The 17,246-nt window shown below is 40.1% G+C and overlaps 1 long non-coding RNA gene across 1 annotated transcript in view; it reads right to left on the bottom strand.

Moving 5' to 3' along the window:
* LOC117950044 overlaps positions 1 to 17,246 on the bottom strand; it is a 77,973-nt gene that overhangs the window by 13,039 nt on the left and 47,688 nt on the right. Inside the window, exon 3 of the long non-coding RNA XR_004657792.1 lies at positions 752 to 823. This is a non-coding gene — a long non-coding RNA (uncharacterized LOC117950044). The remainder of the gene's footprint in view (positions 1 to 751; positions 824 to 17,246) is intronic.

Below are 17,246 nucleotides of genomic sequence, written 5' to 3'. Positions count from 1 at the left end.
GCTAGATGGCCACCACGCTGGATGGCCACCACGCTAGATGGCCACCACGCTGGATGGCCACCACGCTGGATGGCCACCACGCTGGATGGCCACCACGCTGGATGGCCACCACGAAGGATAGCCACCACGCTGGATGGCCACCACGCTGGATGGCCACCACGCTGGATGGTTTTTTGAGCATTCAGTACTTTTGAGGTTATTTTGAGGAATATTCTACATGGCATGTGTCATAGTTTTGGATTGTTGCAATATTAAACATTTGCATTAAGCAGGCAGATTTGTCCGCTCCCATTTTGATAAGAGAATTGCAAACTTAAAAAGTATCCATTTTAAAGTACATTTAGAGCAGATCAAAAATGTGTGACTAATTGCAGGTTAACTATGGACAATCAATATGTGTTTACTTATAAATGTGATCCAGTATGATACATGCGCCAGGAGAGAAAGCAGTAGCAACAGTAGTGAGGTGGCAGGGCTTCCCTCTCTCTCTCAGTCTCTCTCTCTTTCTAGTAATTACCATCCAGCTGCTCGGAGGAACAATGCTTGGCTCTCTTCCAGACGGCTGACTTCATACACTCTGTGCCACGCTCAATTTAGAGCGCAGCGGAAGCTGGGCATGACTGGCACCCTCCAGGGCATTACTGTGTCTCTCTATGGGACTCACTGTGTGTGTGTGTGTGTGTGTGTGTGTGTGTGTGTGTGTGTGTGTGTGTGTGTGTGTGTGTGTGTGTGTGTGTGTGTGTGTACCTACCAGTTCCCATTTTCCCTCCACTTTATGCATTTTCTGGTCTTTTGATTGTGTCTTCACTCTTCTGTTACATCACTGGGGAAACAAAAAGAAAATGAAAAAAATAGTGATGATTGAGTGATGATTTTTGTACTGTGTAGCTGATATTACAACAAAAGTTGCAAAATCTTAAGAGCAGTGTTGCAGGTTGTCATTAAGAACATCCTCATGAAAGGGCCTGGGTGGGTAACTGTAACAAGTTACCCAAAAGAGTGTAAAAATGTAACTTCCCCTTGCGGGGTTAATTATGTCATCGTCGTTGTCTTCATCTTTAAAGACGCTCAGACTAGTTTGACAGGTGAGCAGCGCTGTACGAAGCACCACAGAACTATTATTTTAATGTATTAAGTAGAATGGCTGCGTCCGAAGATTTCACTTAGCTTTGGTGAAAAGCTGCAGATTAAAAGTTCACAGTGAATCCTTGCAAACACACACACGCAACAGTTCACACTGCTTCCTGATCCAAGGTTGTGTTAGCAGGAAAAAAGTATCTAGGCTAGTAAGTCACAAACTCCCTTCTGTCATTTCACTGCAGTAAAGTTTAGTTACAAAAGAAAATAAAAGTTAACTCCTTGGTGTCAAACTGAAGCACATCTAACAACTAACTGAATCTGAAGAACGCACATACACATACACAGACACACACACACACACAAACAACTTGGCTGAATAGGGTGCTGCACGACCCAGCTCTTCCTCCTGCAGCACAATGAAGACCTGTTTTGGTCCAGTATGCCCAGCTACCCTCATCCCACAGCCCAAAAAAGCAACACACAAACACACCCACAAACACTATCAGCCCCAGTCTGTCTCCAACTGTTTTTGACAGAAGGGCATTTAAAGAGCAGAAACAAACAGCAACAGTTGCTAATTGTTGTGTAACAGTTCGACGAAGAGATGGTAGCATTGAAACAGAAAGCTTCACAGTTCTTTCAGATAGTTGCTGCCAGCTGACATGGTGCGATCTGACGTGACGCTGTTTTACAGAAACTTCTTAAGACAATAAAAGGGTCAACATTCATGTTTTATTCACACAGCAAACATTTTAATGCAACCCAAAAGTCACTAACACTCTGAAAATAACAGCTTTTTCAGAGTTTTCTTTCTTGTAAATCTCTCAAGGAGACACATTCTTTTTATTATTAATTAACTACAGTGATGTCTTCTTTATTATCTGTTCTGTTAAAATAAAAATAACAATTAAGTTACCTATTGTATGGTATTAAAAATGTTTACCAAAAACATTGCACCCTCTGATAGACCCTTTCACTAAACATAACCTTGATATTGGAAAATTCTAAAAAATTGCATTCAGTGATTTGAAGTTTTTAAATATTCAATAATTTTCAAGTTTCAAGTTTTCATCCACCTGTTTTAGGTGCATTTTTAATTTGCTTATTAAAAAAACTGCAGCATTAATACCACCAGCGCCCAACTCCTAAAAGTCTCATAACATTAAAGGTGCCCTGCCACACATCTTTCATTACTTTTTGGTAATATCGGAAGTTCTACCATGGACTCCGTAAAACATTTTTTGGGAAAAAATACCGTGGTTACCTTGTTTCAAGCCATTCTAGTGTGGTATAGAAAGCCTGCAGGACGACTCCGCTCCATTTGTATCAGTTCTCATCAATATTCAACGAGCTAAGCTGCTTGACTCTGACTGGCTAACAGCTAGCCAATGAGAGCCTGCCTCTCAGCATCATTTACCTAGCGCAACTGGGCTGGCTCATGAACTGTAATAAACTCAGGCTACATGACGTCAGACTGACCAGCTGTTGTAATTGGTCTGATTTCTCCTTGTATTTCTTTTCACTGGCTAGAGCTGACGGAGGAGGTAGCAGTTCATTTTCACATTCACGACCTAAAACAAACACATATTGACTAACATATTTCAAAAAATGCAAATAAAAAAGGTTTTGTGTGGCAGGGCACCTTTAATGGATGTAAATAGGCACTCATTAACACGTTGTTTTGCTAATTTTCTGGAAATTAATTACAATTTGAGCTACATTTGGATAAAACCTGACTTAAATGGCTCTTACTATATGTGTGCATCGAACTACAATATTATAATAGTATAGTAATTTAATAAATATAATCTCATGTGAAAAGTATCACTTTTTGTTTCTTTAGATAAAGGCACACTACCTTATTCATTTGCACTAAATGTTGGCATTGGATGTAAACTGAGTACTGCAGAGTTTTTAACGTTAAAGTAATTTCTCTGGAGACTTAGCTGGTTTTTTTATATAGTGTGTGGGCATGACAAGGTCAAGTGTAAACAAATGTTACCGTGGTTCCACATGAAAATGGTGTGTAACACATCAGTATTACGAGGTATGGTAAGACTGTTTAAGTAGCCAGTGGGGGTTCAGGGTTAAATTCCCATGTAGCTTAATGGGTACAGCAAGGTAGTATTACTGCCAAGCCACTCAACTAGAAAATGTATAGAGTACAGTTACATGGCCACCACAACCTAACCGTCATGGCAGCGGGGAGAAAGGTAACCGTAAACCTGTCGAGAACAGTGCTACCAGTGTATGCAAATCTAATATTGATATTTCTGATTTGAAGCAGCTGATATTTTGTAGTTGTTATTGTTAGCATCTCTAAGTTGTCCGCCATTGTAGTTTGACTTGACTTTCTGGCCCCTTAAGATAAGCATTTCCATCAAACAGCCTGTGCTATTGAATTACCTAAACATGTTATATCTATGTTAACGCCTCAGTGCAGTCCCAGTATATTCATATGAACTCCACCACGAATACAACAACAGTAATGTCATCCCCCATTTGCAAGGCATGTGGCTGAGGCTGGTGCGCAGTGGCTGAGGGCCAGCCCAAAGCAAACACAGGTGTGTTTCTGATTTGACTGCTCACTCACTGCTGTTACAGAGTTAACACAGAGAGTTCCCTACAAGTACTTCATAGTTGATTTAACTTTGCTAAAAAGTACTTTACTTAACAGTTTTCAGAATGGAATATTACGTATGAACCAAATTACGCAGACAGTCCCGTGTAAATTAACGTGAGGAATGATTGCTGATGACCAATTATACAATTCATTTCTATCCCTCTATCCACCGTGCATACTGGTATATGTTTGAATATGTGTCCGTACACATGTATGCACAGTTGAGTTATACACAGCACAAGTGTGCTTGAGTAATGCTGCCTCAACTACATGTATGTGTGTATGTACTGTATGTATGGTATTGCAGTATTAGCGTGGTTAACAGACTTTGTGAACGCAACTGTATATGTGTTACTTTGTGTATGTTTGTATGTTGTTACTTAGTTTCTGTGTGTTAATGGCAGCGGGTCCCCAGGCAGGGCCCTCCACAGTGTCCAGGGGGATTGTGGGTAGTTGGAAGAGGGTTTGGATTCTGGCTTTGTTTGTCTCTGTGTGCTGACATCACTGTGCTGATGGCACCAAATCCCCCATTCTACTGCACGCAGCACTTTCTATACAAAACACCAACACCAACACACACACACCAACACACACTCTCTCACACACACACACACACACACACACAGTGCAAGTACTGCCAACTTGGCCAAAAAAAGAGCTTTTTCTCTTTTCAACACACATGCAGAAATCCATGTATGCATTTATGGGTGCACACACACACCGCCTAACAAAGGGTGCAGTGTGATCATCATTTTCGGAGCTATATTTAGCCTCTTGCAGAATCTCCGATTGACAACTGTACTTTAAATATACATTTTACATAGTCTTCCACCTGTTGATATGTTTTTATGACCTCATGAAGCCTGGTCTTATCAATATCAACAACTACACGGTCAATCACTAACTTGAGATTTCATTTCAGTTATGAGATAACTTGAGAATGTTTCCTAAGAGCTTCCTATATGTTGATTATACAGTATAACTAATCTTTTGACACCTACCCGTTGAACATAGAATAGTTTATTATTTTTAAGTCAGATTATAGTTACATGTTTTTTGCAGTATTTCATGGCTTTTTCCGAAATGCAGTATTAGCCTACCATACCTTGTTTTACACACACACACACACACACACACACACACACACACACACACACACACACACACACACACACACACACACACACACACACACACACACACACACAGTCTATTTGCTCATAAGCTCAGCTATCTAACTCTGTCTTTACACAGCCTGGTTAAACATTAACTGGGAGCCTTTCTCTTCCCTCCAGTGCTGTCTTTGGTATGTATGGAGCTCAGAGAAGAGTGGGAGGAGTCGGGTAATCGGGTTGATGACACTTCCTCTGAAGTCTGGAGGAAATGAGAAGCCATTTTTTCTTTATTATTGAGTTGTTTATTGGTTGCATTTGGTTGTTAAGAAGAAAGATACAGGATCTTGATCAACCTTTTCCACCATTTAATTGTTTATATGCACAGATATTAATGAATCATAGTCACAATATCTATTGTATGAAAATTCTCAGTGCCTTGCTTAAGAACACTTTAGCAGGGCAATTGCATTGGGGACACAGTTTCAACCTGTTTCCTTAAGCTGAATTACAGTCTCTAAAACCACTTGATGCACTGGTATGGTTTTGTCATTTGTAGGGCATACAGGGAGTTACACATACAAACACATAACCGCACGCAGAGATCCTGAGATACACACAACATGCACACATACATAAACACACCGCCACACAAACACACTGCTCCTTATGACCCAGGGAAGCATTTGGGGTGGACCCAGCACTCAGAACCACTCAAAGCCTATCAAAGATGATGATAGCTCGGACATTTACACCATCCATCCGCTGCCTCTGTCACTCGCATAGAAAAGAAATGTCTGCAAGAGATCGCCATCCTCGTTAGCACATCACTCACACAAGGAGGGAAAGAAAAAAGACAGAGGGAGGGCATAAAGAAAAGAAATGTGGATTCATAGAATTCAAAATAAAGACTTTCTGCTGCTTCCACCAATGTGCAGGAAGTTTTAACCCTCCTGATGTCCTCGGGTCAAATTTGACCCTTTCTCAAAAAGTTAACAATATCAGAAATGTGTTGTTTTTTCTCAACAACATAAAGGATGGTTCTCTACAACACTCTTCACAAGAAAAATAAACGACCAGTTCCCTACTTTATTTAAGTTGGGAGGTTTATTTAATTTTATAGCATTTGAAAAAAAAGACGATAAAAGAAGGTTGAAAAAAAGATTTAAACAATTTGGAAAAGCATAAAAAATGCAGGAAAAAGTCCACAAAAATGTCAAAAGGCGCAGAATTTGTTTTATAAAAACATTGGAAAAAGTGACAGAAATACTTGGATAAAAGCGACAAAAACGTCATAATGTTGACGCAGAAAAACAAAAAGTTGCATGTTTGATGGGAACACAAACAAGGTTTAAGCCCTTATCTGACGTAGTGATGTACAGATGTTTATTTCACAGATGTAAAATAAACTCTATACTAAATATATCTGTAGTATTTTTTTTAATTTAAAGATGATTTTTTGGATATTGTTTCAGGCCTTTATTTGTATAGGACAGTTTGGGCATGAAAGGGGAGAGAGAGGGGGAATGACATGCAGCCAAGGGCAGCAGGTCGGAGTCGAACCCCCGACCGCTGCAGAGAGGAGTAAACTTCTATTTATGTGCACCCGCTCTACCGGGTGAGCTAACCAGACGCCCAAGCTCAGGGTGTATAAAGTTTATGTTTAAAGTTTATGAAGAAACTGGGCCTGTTGTTTTTGTGTTTCTGAGACAACTCATTCAAAAAGTGTTTTTAAGATTGTTTTTGGGGCTTTTATGGCCTTTAATTGACAGAATAGCTTCAAGACAAGGAAGGGAAGAGAGAGGTGGAAGACATGCAGCAAAGGGACGCGGAAGGCATAGAGACCCAGGTACATGTGATGCTCATTAAAGACTTATCATCTTTAGTTTACAGCAAAGTTATTCAGATGTTATGTTTTAAGTGCAAAATACTTTTTGGTGTACCTTCTGCCTCTCAAAGTAGATTGTTCACTACGTCAGGGATTGACAGACTCAATACATTTCCCAGAATGCCTGACAGCAACATGCAAAAAAGCGGAATATACAGTACATCTCTTGCATTCAGCAGCCTGACAAAGTAATAGATCAGAGTGATAACTCAGTGACAGAGTTTCATCACAGAGGAGAACAAGTTATGTTTCTGAGGTAAGGATATAGCTGTAGTAGTGAGCTTAGTCACTCACACACACACACACACACACACACACACAGAGAAAGCACAATTGCATACATGCTCCTTGATACTCAAACACATTTTCCCAACGGTTGAAGACTTTTTAATAAACTTTTAATGACCACTCCAAGAACACGCCCCGTCCTCTGAGTGCTGCTAAACACACACACACACACACACACACACACACACGGTCCTGTCAGGGCTAACTAAGCGGAGTGGCGGGCAGGGCAGCGTTTGGATTGGCTGGACAGGGGTTGCCGGGGGTTACGGTGGATTTGGTGGACCACCTGCTGAGACTCAGCCGCCAACTGACTAAAAACATTTACATCAGAAACCACCCAGGATAGAGACAGAGAGAGAGAGACACAGAGGGGTGAAAAAGAAGTTAAGAAAGTTATAAACGTATGGTTCACGTAGACGAGAATGATCACTGCTGCAAACTGCTCGGATAACAACAGTTTCCCTTTCCTCTTGCCAGAAATGAAATGACATGAATGCAGCCTCACTGGCCTTTAAACACAAATAATGAATGCCACAAGAATTAAAACTTAATTTGTGATCCAATGCCCACGTCATCCACCCCACAGAAAATACTACTTGCTGTTTTTGTAGCACAGAGGACAGATCCGGTAGACACGAGTTAACACTGCTACAGTATGTGAGAGTGAGGGGACTGCACCTGCACCAGTAGTGGCAGTTTGGTGGCAGTGGAGGACCTCTGTATTTCATGGTGTAAAACTACTTCCCAATGCCCAGAGTGTTCAAGATGTCCATGTGAGTCTAACCCCAGCTAGAGCTGTTTATGTGAATGGAGAGATTTTGGCCCACAGTCAAGGCAAATACAATTGACAATAGCACAAAAACATTGATGAGCGTTGGACCTCGGTTGAGCCAGAATTAATGCACTGGTCCTGTCCTGTACTGTCCATGATGTAGGCCTACTGGTTCTGTCATACTATATAATTCCTGAAAACGTTACTCTACTTACTCTGGACGGTTTGAATCCGCTTAGAGCCAGAGAGATGTAAATTAATTGTCCAGCGTTAACTTTTTGTTTGTACATTTAGTCATGCACTCTACTCATTTCCATATTTCCACGACGTTATACTAGTACTGAATAACCATCATTTATGAGGAATATATAATATCATACAACATTTATTAGTCAGCACAGTTCATAGTTACTTCGTAAATTAAGTTTGAAGGTTTATAAAATATGATTATACTACCTAACAGGCTGTAAACAAGTTGAAAAGTATAAATCAGCTCCACACTAACCAGCTACAATATTAAATGCTGCCTAAAGCAAAACTCTGACCAAAATGCAACCTAGGGTCTTTTTGTGAATGTCCCCGAGTCAAACTTTCATTTAAAAGCATAATTAGGACGGAAGCCCCACTTTTTTCAATGCTCGAGTTCATATGTAGAGCCCCTAGTGAAACTTTGAGCAAAGTGTCATGGTGTATCACCCTTCTTAAATGGTGATTTTGATGCCATCATAGTAGTGCCCCTAGCTCTCCCATTCAGAAGGCCATTTGGCCGAAAACAAGAATACTGTAAATCTAAAGGTGGTGCTTCCGTCCTACTAATGCTTTTAAAAGTTTGACTCAGATGCATTCACAAAAAGACCCTAGGTTGCATTTTGGTGAGAGTTACGCTTTAATGTCAATGCTTCTGTAATAATAAGTCAACAATAGTTATTCTGTTACTGTACTTTTGCCTAAGTGAAATGTACCACTGTAGCTTTTTACTTTTATAGGGTGTTATTGCTTCTCTTATTTTAGAGTAATAGATGTAAATACCTTTTTAACCACTGGTTTTTAGGAAAGTAAAACCAACTTGAAGAGGAGAGTTGAACTAGGAGAGTTAAATTCAATTAAAGATTAAGACTTACTTTAGATTGTAGTAGAGTATTTTACATTGTGGTTTTGATTAATTTGCTTTACTTTTATTAGGGGATGCTTAGGTTTTCTTTAATTTTCCAAAGATGGTTTGGATAATACACCGTTGAACATGAAGAGGACTATAAAGAATCATCATCAGAGGGATGGAAATGAACATCAGGGCAACTGAACTGCAAAAAATCCAATTACAACAAAGAGTAATTCAGATTCAGATATTCCAACACTCATAATCAGCTTAATTTCAGTCCCGGAGATAGAAAAGGTTCTGGTACCACAACTGTTTCAGATGCAGGGCTTTGCACTGGCCCCTGCCCTTCAAAAACATTTATTCCCCCTCCTCATCCTTTCATGTATAAGGGCTAGGGCCCATATGGGGGCCTGGACCTACTCACCCTCTGGTCGTCTGTGTGTGTGTGTGTGTGTGTGTGTGTGTGTGTTTGTGTGTGTGTGTGTGTGTGTGTGTGTGTGTGTGTGTGGTGGGGGTGCATGTGTGCGTGGGTTTGTGCGTGCGTGCGACCCGCAAACTGACCTCCTCAAACTTCAAACTGAATACTTGTGGCAGTTACCACGACGACAGAGCTCTCCAAGCTTTATCCTACTTACTGAGACGAGACGAGGAGTGAGGAGGAGGGTGAGGAGAGCAGGAGCGAGAAAGTAAAGAAAGAAGAGAAAGACAGAACACTGTGGACAGAGAGAGAGAGAGAGAGGCGGGGAGGCAGAGGGAGGGCAGCCTGGCAGAAAGCGAGACTTGCTGCTGTTGCATCTCTGTGTTTTCCATGAGTAGACAGTTTACTGAGAGATTATTCACAGTCTGGTATTTAACCTTATTAGGCCACTGCTCCCAATACAGACGTCCCCTCCCATCATCCACTGCCACACTGAGGCTGTTTGGTTTGTTTGTTTCTAGATTTTATTTTTTTCCCCTCTTCTGATGATACTGTGTGTCAAAAAAACTTTTGTTCAAGGCACATTGTGTCCTTTCTGCTATTACAAAGTGGGAAAAAGTTATTTTCAGGCATTCCAGAAGTAAATGTCCTGCTCCTTTTCTCCACAGACAACGTAAGGTGACGTGGATTGGATAAACACAAAACTCTCTCTCTGGTCTCATCACTACAAATGTTGAGCAAGTGTGATTGAAAACGTCTGTATCTTGTCTTCTTTCAGTAAGAAACTAAATCACAGAACTAACATTTTGGCTACAGCGAGCTGAAACCTGAAACATGTACCATCAGATTCTGGACCAATATGTTGTTTGTAATTGCCTTCCAGAATGACACATGACACTCTGATCAGGTTTGGTTTATAACCACAAAAACAAGATGGTTGATGTTGGGGAAACATTGTTGTTAACTACTTGGTTAAGGTCGGGAGAGGTCCTGGTCATGGTTAACAGACATCAACATTAAGTGTCAGTAGACTGAGGAAAGCGAACAACCGTCTCCCGTGTTAAAGTCCAGTGTGTGTTATGCATTCATCCAACCACCTTGACCTTCTTCATCTGTTGACCTTATTGCTCTATAACATTGTCGTGATTCCGTCGTTTTCCCTGGGACAACACATTCTCATTCTAGATGAAGGACGTGGCAGTTTCTATTCACAACTGTAATGAAAAAGTGTTCAAAAAAAAAATACAGCTCTGTTTCTGTCTTCTTCCATGTTCGAGGCTAATGGGTATTGTAGGATTTAGAGCTATTCATATACCAAACTGACAGGGAGAAATACAAATTCTCAGAAAAAAGGTTAAAAGTTTCAACTGCTGGCCACAACATTGACCTATTGTACTGTTTTTATTAGGAAGACTACCGGATTTCGATGTTGAGGAACATTGAGAATTTCATTAAAAGAAAACTTTTAAATTAAAATAGATTGATACTAACATTTAAAAAAAATATCTCCGCAGAATCCAGTCAAGCTTAGTGTTAGTTTATCCTTGAATTCACATTTCTACTTTTGTCTTTTATATAAGCTCTGTTTGTTAGATCTTTTACAACTCGTCGTGATTTCTTGTTTTTGTATGAAGTTTGAACTTTTTTATGCAGCACTTCTTCACAAGCTGTAAACTACTTAGTATATGGCATTTTACTGCTAATAGCTTCCTTCAAGTGCCATAGAGACCTCCCTCCATGCTGCTAAATATCCTGTAGGCCCTTTAAAAAACATGGCCGGAGGGCCATTCCTACTTAGAGAGATTCACACACAGCAAGAGTCCTAACAAGACTAAGTAAGTGTGTGTGACACAGAGACAGGGGGAGATGGAAAGACAGAGTTAAGGAAACAAAATCTACAGAATCATCATTGTGTGTGTGTGTGTGTATATGCAATTGTAAATGTTTGACTGTGTGCATTCGCCTTGAGAAGAGCAATTCAGGGAGATCTGATGGAAGGAGACTCAAAATCAATAGTGTCCATGTTTGTGTCCCCAGGCTAGCTGTCACTCACCAGCCCCAGAGTCTCAAGTGATTGATCCATCTCTGCTTTAATCTGTGCTCAACAGCCTCACCTGGCTCGTTCCCAAGGCCACACACACCCAACGATCCTAACACTCTCAGTACTGGGACAGTTGGCAGCAGTAGATGTCCACTCTGTCCCAGTACTGCCAGTGTTGTTGACTCACCAGACATGGACAGGGACATAAAACTAAAAGATGGAAAAGAGACAGCATTGTTTACAGTGTCTTTTCTTGTACTATCCTTCACTCTTCTGTCCAGTGATATACTGTCTCGTCCTATCACATCCTTGCCCTTTGCTCTGTCCATTAATGTCTGTTTTTTTGTGTCCAGTATTCTCCTATAAGCCCCTTTTGTCCTGTCTTGTCCTATCATTCAGTTTCCCGTTCTGTCATACTACATACAACACCCAGACCTGCTCTGCCTCCACATCATGCCCTATATCCTGTTCTGTCTCTGCCCTTTTCTGCCATGTCCAATCATAAACAGTCCTTCCCTGTCCTGTAGTGTCCTGATCCATTATTTCCTGTCTTGTTCTATCACATAACATACTGTCCTGGCGGGTCTTGTTCTTTTCTTGCCATGTCCCGTCCAGTTTTACCTTGTCCTGTCCTATCATAACCATCCCTTTCATGTCCTGTCTTGTGTTGAACTAGCCTGTACGTCTTCTTCATATAAACTGTTCTTAAAGGATTCTTTTATTAAACCTTTTCTGCTTCAACAAGAAGACCTGACAGGCCGCTGAAAAGCTCCAAATCCACATTGACCTCCTCACCTCATTCAAAAAAAAGTGCGAGTGCAGTTTTTACATATGGAGCTTGTCAAACAGTAGCAGCATGATTTTGTAAAGACTTTTCTTCGTGGTATTGGTTGGATAAAATCCTTTATGCAAGTATGTATCATTAACACATCCGCCTCTTGTTTTTGTAACATTTTTTGTTTAATTGTGTCCTTTCATATAATATTCTGTTTTTTGCACAATGTTGCTCTATTTTGATATTTTTTACTCTGCCGTGGTCGGTCCTGAAATGTACTTCTGTTGTATACTGACATTTTATTAATCACAGAGCTTCTCTCAGCCTAACGATGGCTGTGTTTATGGTTTCTATTTAAACACATTTTGAAGCAAACTACCGTTTTAACAACCTGAGTCTTATTTGGTAATTTTGGGCGTCATCCTTTACCATTACCACACAACTTTTATTGCCAAAATCTGAGATTAAGTTACAATAACTTTAGTATACAGGAATAATATACTCTAAGTGGTCTTTTATCTCTCTTTAATTTTATCTTCAAACATGCATTTGTCCCTTGTAAACAAGTTATTGTATTGATTGTCTTGAACATCAAACATGAAGAGTGTAATCTAATGTGTCCTGTGGGGTCACAGTGGGACAGAGATGATGTTCTGAACAGAAACGGCAGGCTGTCCAGGCTAACCATCCTGAGCTCTCCCTCAGGGCTGCCGCGCACGTTTGAGCTCTGTCAGTCGGTAAATCGGTAAATGATCCTGGCTGTCATTTAATCAATATAAACAAGCAGCAGCTGTCACACATCATCGTCTCCCCTGGGGGTCGTTGTCGAGACGCAACATAAAAGATGTGTGTGTGATTGTGTGTGTGTGTTTTTTATTTGATCCATTTTTCATCGGCCTTTTTTGTGACAACCAGATAAATGAAAATCATGCTCTGGTTTCCTGTAGTGTTATGGTCAAAGCCCAACGTATAATCATTTATATATTTAAAGATTACAACTTACTTTAGTGCTTAAATGATAAGTTGATTAATCAATTACAAAAAAGACATTAATTGCTATTGATTTGGAAAATCAATTATTAAGTCATTTATCAAGCAAAGAAGCCAAAACATTTGCTGATTTCAGCTACTCAAATGGGAGGATTTACTGCTTTTTAAAACATATTTTTTTTTTTGGGGTTTGGGCAGTTGGTTTGACAAAACAAGCAATTGAAAGACACAAATTGAAAACATAATTGACGGATGAATCAATGGTGAAAATAAGAGTTCAGATCACTTTCCCTGATAAGTCAGAGCTTGAGTGCGTTGAGCACAGTGTTCAAATCTAAAGAAAAGTAGTATAATAATAAAGTACGGCATTGAATGGAGTGCAATACATGCATCTCTCACATCTCCACCCTATTTGTTGTTTTCTTGCAGTAATTCCGGCAGAGCCAACAAAAGGAGGGGTTTCAGGATGTTATAATACCGCAGGGGGTATTCCTGTCCTCTTTCCTCCTCTCCTTTCCTTTCTCTTCATTTCCTCACCTCTCATAACGTGAGACAGTGAAATCTCATCCAGCCACTCTGCCTGCCCTTATAGCCAGCTGGGAGGGACATGTCATTTCACTTGTGTGCATGTGTGTGTGTCCCTTACTGCGCAACACACAATGACGAGAGTAGAGGGAGGAGGAAGGTGGGGGGGTGACAGGGCTCTGATCTCTCAGATAGGGAGATAGCCACCTGATTCAAATGGCTCGCTTGTTCCCGGCAGTCACTTGATCGGCGTGTGAACTGACTCCTCTCTTATTTACAATCAAATGCTGCTGCACTGACCTGCCCAACCCAACCTGGGCCAGACCTCTCCCTCTCTGCCCTATATTTTCCACACACACACACACACACACACACACACATACACACACACACGCACGTATACTTAGAAATGTGATGGAAACTTCCACAGATGACGCCAGTTATGATCATGCAATCTTTTGAAATATGATTCCAGCAACTAAAAAACATCAATCTATAGCCACTTAATTAAAGCTCCCTCTGGTCCGCCATGTTCTATTAATCGGGGAGCAACAAAAGCAGTTAGTTCAGTTTGTTGAGGAGAAAGTGAGTCGTATGATTTAGGGATTTAACCCTTGTGTTGTCTTCCCGTCAATCGTTATCGCTTTATCTGACATTTCCGTCACTTTTTCCAAAGTTATTTGATATTTCTAATGTAGACATTTTCAGCTTATTACGAAGACCCATTTTTTGTGATGAAAAAAATGAAAATGGGTCAAATCTGACCCGAGGAAAACATGAGGGATAACTACATGAAGATATTGTCTCATGAAACACAAGTACAGTGTAAATCCTTGTGTGAACCAGCATTTGACTAAAAGTTAAAGATATCTGTGCACAGTTATGTTCAGCTGCAACAGAAAAAGAAATGTTTATTGGTTTCCTTAAAGAGAAAGACTGATTTAAGTGGGACAGAAGATGAAGTCCATGACACGTGTTCATTTGGGCTCAGCTGATGGGCCCTAACTACTAACCAACCAACCAACCATACAGTACATAGGGTAAGGTCATATCTTATCTAACTTAAAATCTGATGTTTTAGTGACTTAAATTCTTTTATTTGAGCTTTATTTGATCAGTATACTTAGCTCCTATTAATCTAATGTTTTAATGGTTTATGACATCACTTAAAGATATAGAGGATGTTGCTGTGCTCCACTGATTTACAGACAATAATACTCTCCCTCCTAACAGGATTTACACAGAGTTCATTGGTGACTTTAAAAATGGGGGGGGGGGGATCAGTAAATAACACATTTTCAAAAATGAAAAGTGTTTATGATACAAAAGTGAAAACATAAGACTGGAAAAGCGCTATATAAATACAGCACATTTACATTTACATTTACATAACTTGCGGATATGAACAAATGCTCATCTAAAAGTCTCCCAAATGCGCCACTGTCTAAGTCAGGGAGAAACAACTTCAGTCTACTGCATCCGTCTGTCTGTCTGTCTGTCTGTCTGTCTGCCTGTCTGTCTGTAACTGTCTTGTCTGATTATCTCTCCCAGTTGGCCCTGAGGGGACACCCACACTGAAAGAGGCCACTCTTCCATTCAACAACAGCTTCTGTCAGTGTCGGAGAGAGGGGAGAACTCAGAGTCACCAGCTCCAGAATAGCCTGATAGTGACTGATGCAATCAATCGAAATCTACACTACAGTCAACACGATCAACTGGGAACGAGGTTTTACGCCTCATAAAAGAAGATTGCTCTGCACAGGAGCTATACAAAAAAAATGCAGAAAAGCAGACGGAAGGGTCCACGCAGTGTTCTTCCAAAGTTTCATTTTTATAAAATATACTGACACTATTTGACACATCACCTTGTAGTTGCATCTCAGAGAAGCGGCAGTTTATATACTGCATTACTATCACCATAACTGGCTGGCTCATATCAGCCATAGCAGTCTAAACCAGTCAAAACAGACTCATGTATAACATCTAAATGAGCTTTACAGATGTGACATACTGTATAATCTGAAAGATGACAAGATGTCTGATTACATTACCGTACTAATTAGGACATTATTATCATCTTAAAGATTAACAGTGCCAGTAAATCGATCGTGTAGCAGCTTATACGAGCCGTGATGTTAAATGGTTAACAATTAAGTGGGATCTCCTTCTTGACAACAACCCAATGTGGACCCTCCTGCGGATATCAGCTTAGGAAAATGTGCTTTATGGGTGTTTTTCTGTAGGATAATTCACTCGTATCAAGTTGTTTTTTCTTAAATGTTTGGACAAACTGAAATTTTGGTGGGGAAAAGGAAGAAGAATTCATCTTGAACACAATGTTTGGAGTATCCTTTGATCCACGCTGTTAAAAACAAATGGTGATTCATTCAGCCAGTATGTAGAATACAATAATAAAACCAGCAGAGGTCCGCGGGTCAGATGAATAATTCATCACTGTAAGATATATGACATTTCCCAATGGAGGAATGTGATGGGGTGATGTTCTGTGTGTCAACATGATTCGTTATAACAGCCCAGTATTGCAGCAGTGAAGGGTCTAAAATCATCAGCATGTGACACAAAAACATTTGGCAAATGCCATTTAGAGGATGCTTTCATCATCATGAGCCTGGATTCTTTTATCTGATTCCTGAAGAGAGGAGGCAATAAGTGCTGACTGAGGGGAAACACAAGTGGGGAGTGTTGTCTGGAGGATGTGCTTGGCCTACACGTATAGATTGTGTGTGTGTGTGTGTGTGTGTGTGTGTGAGAGAAGCTGAGAGTACTGCCATGTTGACGTCACTGACAAAGCCTCTGAACAACTCCAGTACCTCTGTGACACTTTGTGATGTAAGCCTACCTTTAAAACCACATTAACACTTTGTCCTGTGGGTGAACGCACGTTACCAGCGTCGACTGATGGCGTGTGGAAATGTAATCTACTCTAAAACACCTTCAATTCCAAACTAATTTAATATTTCTTAATCATTTCTTTAACATATTAGCAGTATTGGTTGGCCTTAAAGTCTGTAAAAGAAAAGCATTGATGGTGATAGTCTACACACATTGTTAAAAGCAGTTTATAAGTTTGTAAAGAGATCTTAAATAATCCAACTGTACGGACCAATAATCTTAGTGTGTACAGAGACCAACTAAGCATGTTTTGGGCACTCTAACAACTCAAAAATATAAAATTAAATATCAAAAATCTGTATTTTCTCATCTTCAACCAAGCTCTGATGGCTGAGAAATGTTCCCAATGCAATACTATTCTACATATTTGTTTTTTTACTAAAGTCAGAAAATAAAAAATAAATATTTGAAATTGAAAAATGGTTGATTTTGCACTAATTACTATTACTAGTCTTTTACACATACAACAGTAGGGTCAGTGGGGAAAAGCCAATGTCTTTCATTTGTAAATATTGACAAATCCAGATTTTGCAACAGTCTCGTTTACAATATAACAATTATAATATATCAAAATCCATGTTATTCATATTCAGCATGGTGAAAAACACCTGATGTGAATATTAAGATAGATGTAAATTGAGTCTTATTGTAAAGACGCACTAACTAACACCGACGTTCAGTTTCTGCAGCATGCATCCAGAAGGCTCGCGCGTGTCCCCGAG

The sequence above is a fragment of the Etheostoma cragini genome, chromosome 9, assembly GCF_013103735.1.
Source record: "Etheostoma cragini isolate CJK2018 chromosome 9, CSU_Ecrag_1.0, whole genome shotgun sequence".
NCBI lineage: Eukaryota > Metazoa > Chordata > Actinopteri > Perciformes > Percidae > Etheostoma > Etheostoma cragini.
Note: the sequence above shows the minus strand (reverse complement) of the source record. Positions and strands in the feature narration are given on the sequence as shown.